Source organism: Camelus dromedarius, chromosome X, assembly GCF_036321535.1.
Source record: "Camelus dromedarius isolate mCamDro1 chromosome X, mCamDro1.pat, whole genome shotgun sequence".
Lineage (NCBI taxonomy): Eukaryota > Metazoa > Chordata > Mammalia > Artiodactyla > Camelidae > Camelus > Camelus dromedarius.
Genome location: NC_087472.1, coordinates 94421080 through 94428210, shown reverse-complemented (window position 1 = coordinate 94428210; position 7131 = coordinate 94421080). Strand labels below are relative to the sequence as shown.

The 7131-nt window shown below is 37.2% G+C and overlaps 1 pseudogene; it reads left to right on the top strand.

The window, feature by feature from the left end:
* The first annotated feature begins 647 nt into the window (after positions 1–647).
* On the top strand, positions 648–826 carry LOC116151110 (U1 spliceosomal RNA; annotated as a pseudogene).
* The last annotated feature ends 6305 nt before the right edge of the window (positions 827–7131 follow it).

The window sequence follows — 7131 nt, the reverse complement described above, 5'->3', positions numbered from 1 at the left end:
TTCTGCTGTTCTAAATAAGTTGTTTACACAATGAAAGGGGAAGTCAGACTGGGGTAAAATGCTTGCAAAGCATATATCTGGCAAAGGACTTGTATGTCAGATATATATAAGAATCTCAAAGTTCAATAAATAATAAGAAGGAAACAAACATTCCAAGTACAAATGGATATGATTTAAACAAACACTTCAATGAGGCAAAGGTATGTCTAACACTGAACGCAAGAAAAGGAAATAATCAGTATCATTACACCACCATGAGATATCACTACACACTGATTAGAAATGCACAAACAAAAATAAAATGCAAAACAAAATAGAGCACTCAGATGAACAACCTGACAATCTCAAGGGCTGGCAAGGATGTTGACTAACTGGAGTTCTCATAAACTGTTGCTTGAAATACAAAATATTACAGCAACTTTGGAAAACAGTCTGACACTTTTGCTAAAGTCAAATATTTATTTTACCTGAAGGGAGAAAGAATTATCTCCACACAAGAGTTGTGTACATGAGTATTTATGGTAGCTTTATTCATAATGGCCAAAAACTGTAAGCAAAGCAAATAGCCTTCAATAAGAGAATGGATAAACAATTTGTGACGTATCCAGCAGAGGAATACCACTCAGCAATAAAAGATAAGCTAATAAATACTTATTACCTGACAGGGGAGACAGCATGATCACAAAGTTGGTGTTCCCAAGGCAAGTCTTGCCCATTGCACTGCGGATGTGCTGACTCCTATGATTTTCCCATATGTGGCAAACTTAACTGCAGAATTTGCACTTGTGGGGTTAAAAACAAAACAAAACAAAACAAAAAAACCCTAATATGTACACACAAAACCAGAAATGAGTCACAAATGTATTATGCTAATTACAGGAAGCCAGGCTCAAAAGGCCACACAGTTTATTATTCCATTTATATGACATTCTGGAAAAGGCACAACTCTAGGGACAGAAAACAAATGATTGGTTGCCAGGGGCTGAAAGTGAGGGTGAGGGATAACTACAGTGATGGAGTGAAGGAACTGGTCTATATCGTGATTATGGTGATGATTACATGACTGTATACATTTGTTGAAACTCACAGAACTGTACTCTGAAAAGGATGAATTTTTCTACATGTAAATTATATTTCCATAAAACTGGTCAAATAAAAATATTTTTAATCACACAGCAAATGCTAAATGTCACTCTTCTCTCTCCAACTATGATCAAAGATCAGTTTCTGTCCTGAAAATAACAGCACAAAATATTTTCTGTCTAAAGCTGAGGTTTGCCTGATTTCTATCTGCTACTATATTCTGGATCCCCTTTTTAACGTAAAAGGACCGATTTCTCCCATCCTGCTGCCCAGGCTGTTACATGATATAACTCTCCTCCCACCTAATATCTGTTCTGAATTCCTGAACCCTTGCAGCTGAACTTTTGTCTTGGTTTCTATTCCCTTGCCTAGTATTCACTTTTGTTTCTTCTGAGTTATTTGGGCTCTCTACTAAGGAGTTAATGAATGCTTAATGAATAACTGTCTTTGTTCATTATTCAATTTTGCTTTAAATCAACAGATGCATTTACTATATGAAACAGGCGCTGCGCAAGGAATTGGGCAAATGATGATGAACAAGAGAGATATGGTTACAGGACGTATCTCCTGCCTTCAGAGAACGTAAGAGGCAGAGTATGGTAGAGAGCATATCTTGAATTACAACCTAATGTGATAAACTCTGGGTTGATATCTGAGAACATGGAAGGGATATATGACACAAGTTTAGTAGAGTCAGGCAAGCCTTTTTCAGAATGATTTCTAAGTTGATTTACACAAAGTGAATAGGAATCACCCAAGGAAGCGAGAATGGTGGCAGCGAGGGGAGAAGTATTCCAGATAGAAAGAGCACAGTCTGAAAAAGTCCAAAATGGAGAAACGACAAGAGGATTCGATCAAACTGAAGAGTTCCTTATTATAGGAACATATACAGTGAGGTGGTTGCTGAGAGCTTAAACTGGAAATATAGGCAGGGATCAGGTCATGTAGAGCCTGGTCACTTAATCCTCTTTTTCTGTTCTCCCCTCCTAAACATGCCTGATATTTCACAGGATTAATCATCTCCCTCCCATCTTTCCTCATGCACAGCAGACTGTCTCACAAACAGCTGGCTGATCATAGGATTCACACTGGTGAAGGCTGATGCTTTACTCTTACATGCCATGTTCACTTAGCCTGCTACAACCACGGTTGCGCTACTTTTTTTGTTTCTTTGTTTTCCGTTGAGTAACCGGGGTTACTGCCATTCTCGTGTTTGGTTTCTGAAATGTAGAGAATCAAATAAATTGCTACAATGTGAGAATACGGCAGATCTCAAATCAAAACATTTAATATGGTATTATTATTTTTTTATTTTAAGTATTCCAAGTGCTACATACTTCTGATAAAGCTTTACTCTAAGAGTCATAATCATTGGAGTCCTTGACATTTCAGTCAGTGTGATAAACAAAAGCTTTGGTGATTTTTTTTTTTTTTTTTTTTTTTTTTTTTTTGCAAAAAGAGAATCACGTGATAGACAAAGGACAGAGGAGGTCAGTTTTAATTATGATGCCTGAATTGTCTATCATGGTTTATGTAGATTTTACTTCACAACCAATACTGAGTGTAAGAGAAATTAAATTAGGTGGATGGCTGGGATTTTCAAAGTAATGGCCTTTACTGTTCTACTTATATTCTAATATTCCAATTGAGTAGATACTAATAATCATGGTGCTTTTATTAACTACTAATAACAACATTGGAAAATGTACTATTATTATTATTTATAGTGAAATAAATGAACTAGGAGTATTAAGAGAATAATTTACTCATTCATTATTATCATCACTCAATAGGCATTTATCTAGTGCATACAATATTTGCCACATGGTAAGTACTGGGGATTTAAAAGTAAGCAAGACAAAATTCATTAATTCATGATCTCAATCCATGACACGTTTAAGAGACAATTATGTTAGCACAACAACAAATGTGAAAAATTGAATTTGATAAAAAAAAAGTAAGTTACTTCAAAAATCTTCAGGAAGTGAGCTGAATTTGTATTAGGACTGTTTTCTGGTACATATCCCAGTAGTGAGGCTAGAATGGAAACAAAAACAACATGTGTACGTGATCATTACCTATCTTGTGAGTCACCTAAGCTACAGCTGGCATCTTGTTCTTGAACCAATGGGAGCACTTCAACTCTGCTAACACATGGCAGATTTTTGACATTTAACAGATACTTCTGTTACAAAATAGCTTTTTAATTTTTATGGTAGGATGCAGAAAAATTATTTTCCAAATCAAGAAGATTTAATGAATTGGATCCAGGGGCTTAAAAGGATGCTGAAGAGGACAGCCAAAACAGGATTTTGGAATGACCACATATTCTCAACAAATTTCTTAATCTGTTTCTCTTGTGCCACCTGTAGGGGTGTTGACAGAACTAATTCCAAGAGTGCATCAATGCCAAAAATTGGCATTTCTGCCTTTTTATACATGCCTTACATGAAAAGGGAATAATCTACCTGCTCAGTCCTGACAAGAAACATTTTTCTCTCTTGTAAAATTCAATGGGTTAAATAAATTTGGGGCATGTTTTTGTTATTTTTTTAAGCACTTAGCCACATATCATGAATATCTCTGGTGATTTTGTAAATTATTTAGACCAGTATCATTTTCCATCATTTGGGTTAAATAATTAATGCCACAGATTGGATCAGTTGCATGTATAGCAGCCTTATACATCCAGCATATTAAAGCAGTATCAGAAAGGGTTCTAATTCTACAAAGGAAAAAGGCATTTCATTGTGATGCAGCTGTACATTGTATTTGTCATCTGTTATACACATGGGAGGGGTAAGAACCCCAAAATATCCAGGACCTATCATTAATTCTTAATCATCATAATCACCATTAATCATTATTCATCAGCTCCTCACACATATTCTCCATCCTTTTGGACATGTGACTTGGCATTACTAAATATGTCACGTTTGTTCTTGAGTATTGACTAAAGCTGTATCGGTTTACAGAGAAAACTGGAAGGGAACTAGATTAGAGGACATGTGTGCATTTACTTCTTTAATTTAAATAATTATTTATGTTTAGACTCATACATAGGGAGAGTCATTATCCTCAAAAATGCAAATGAAATTTTTCCTAGAAAAAAGTATGCTTTGTTTTGATACAGTATAGAAATGTAAGTTATACGACAATCACAGTACAGGGATAGCATAGAAAAGTAAGGCGGAGGAGAGAAGTTGTAATAAGCTGCATCATTTATCTCCCCTTTTTTCTCTCAAGTGACTCTGGAAAGGTGATGACAGAGTGGAAAATTTTAGGATTTTGTATACAGGGAATTTGTGACTGTTTGGAGATGAGTATTTTGGTTACACGTGTAATCCACACAATGCATACACTAGGAGAAGATTTTTTCCCACATATTATGGAATGAAGAGTAAGGTACAACATATTGAATGAGAGGAGTAAGCAAGTAAGCCGTGTCTGACAGTAGACATATTTCATCATTGCTTGGTTTACTTTCAGTGCCTGGTATCAATTAATATTGATTGTCCTTTACCTTTTCTCTTGATAGGACTGAAGTCATCATACTGCAACCATTTCAAGGACTGGTGAGATGGGAATTAGAGGAAAGAATACTAGTTGTCTGCTGTAATATGAAATGCACCTGCAAGTAATTGGGTCCACGTTTAATTCTTTAATAGGTGATTGAGAAAGGTTCTTTTTTCCTTCCACAGAACTAAATTATTCCCTAAAAGAGGCGTCAGGCTCTTAGCTTTGGTAGTCTGTCATTTAATCATTTGAATCAGATCATTGAATCAGATCATCACTAAAGACTCTTCCTGTTCTAAAATGCTACGATTTTACAGGGATGGTGAGATATCTCCCTGGAGCTTCTTCCTCTATACTTTGTCGTGGAGCCAGGTTTATAACAATGAGGTATTTTCACTGGTATGAAATATGATAAATCTCCCACAGGTAGCTCAGAGCATTTGCACATGTATAGTGTTCAATGAGAATGCTGATGCAAACAATGCTGGCAAAGAGAGAGAGGTCTCTACTAACAATTTTAAAGATAAAATATATTTTGAAGCCCCTCCTCCCAAGAAAAGAGAAAGGAGAATAAATTAGCTCTTTATATTATGAACAAGTTAAATATCAAATTAGAGCATTTGAACTGGAGTAACAGAACTGATCCTGGATCATTGTTTTTGCACCCGAAGTCCAAGTTGATAAATACAAACTTTGCTTTCATCTTCACATTCCATTGAAAGTGTAGTCTTCTCTTGGACAAGCTTTTTCAGGGGGTTCATGTATGCGTTTATTTTGAATTCTATCCCTATATAGCCATTACAACCCAAGCCTTTTGGTGAATGAAGACGGCAAATTATTTTAGGGCAATCAAAATTCTGCACTCAACGAACACTGTTAAAAGTAATTAAACAAGGACGCCATCAGACTGAGGTGGCCCTAATGCCTTGGTAGCCTAAGTAAATAAATCAAAACCTAAGCTCGAGTCAACACATGTGACTCCTAGAAAATGAAACTTCAGAACAGCCAATCACAAACAGCCCACTAGGCTTTCTCAAATAAGGTAACTACTTAAGCTAGAGCCAATCAAATAATTTCCTTGCTTTTTGCTTCTCCATCTTCTTTATAAAAAATCTCACTCTTAGCTCCCATTGGTGGAGCACTGCTAGCCACTTTTGATTTGGTGCTGCCCAACTGGACTCATTGCATGCTCAAACCAACTCTTGAAAATTTCAATGTGCCTCGTTTTACCTTTTAACATCACTGTGGCTCTCCTTCCCTATGCATTTTTTAAAATTCTATGGAAGTTTTCTCTGAATTTATCGTAACTCTGGTCTGCGTTTAAGACTTTGTTCAATATTTAATCCAAAATTTCTAGCTATTTCACAGCAGAAGTCTCTCCAAGTTAATCTAGTCCTTCATGGTATGCAAAACATTCCACTCTGATTTTCATTTTTTAGAGTTTCTTCATTATTTCTTTTTCACCTTCTGGATCGGTTATAGACTGTAAAACACATAACTTTTCTGTTATTTGTACGCATTTGAAGCAGGAGAGGAGAGAGCAATATATTCCTATATGGCATCTTGAGTTAGAACCTCTAATTAGTACATTATTCTGTAGCTAGAATGACATTTTATTGTAATGCAAAATCAATCATGTTATGGCTGTGTTCAAAATTCTTCAAAGACCACCTATTGGGGTTGTAGAATAAGATTCAAAGTCTTAAAAGTGCTTACAAGTCCTTTCTAAATTTGGCATCTGGCCAGAGGGATCATTAGTTACAACTGTCAACCTAATAATGATCCAGGGCCTCTCTTTGCCATAACTTTCTCCCTTAAGCATCGAAAGGCAGTCAGCTAAGAAATTACAGTTGTCTTGGGGTAGCTGTAATCTTTGGAGGTGGAGAGCCCTGTGTTTTGGAATGGGAAAAGTTCCTGGGGTTTAAATCAGAGTAGTGGGAATGTCTCCCACGCAGTGAAGCCCATACTTATCCAGCTTTTTTAGTACAGGAAGGACTTCACCTCATCAATCTGCTGGGTACTAGAACAGGCACGTCTTGATCCCCGATGCTGTCTGACTCCCTCTCCATGCAGACTTGCCTACCAGTGGTGAGCAGGAGGGGAGAGCGTGCTCCCAGTGAACCAAGAGTGGTTTCCTATAAAGAGGGGGCATGGTGGGACCTGCAGGTCTTTGGAGCTCCTGCCTTCCAACAGCCCACCTCAGGCACCAAGGTTTTGTCACTGAAATCATAACAGTGCAAGGTGCTAACATAGCCCAGATGTAATACTTAGGCTGCTTTCACTTCGCTTTACCACCCTCCTGCCTCCCTCTTCAGCCTCACCTTGGTCACCTGCCTCCCGATTTCTAATCTCTATTTGGATACTTTTCGTCTTCTAAAGGCAGTATACCAGCTACCCTCTGGTAGAAACACACACTTTATCATGCTACACTCTTCCGCTAAGCCCTTCGCTTCTCTCATCTGGATCTCTGCCACAAATACTGTACAGTAGTTTCCTTCGGTCTTAGTTTTCCCAAGCCCTAGCGTAAGTTAG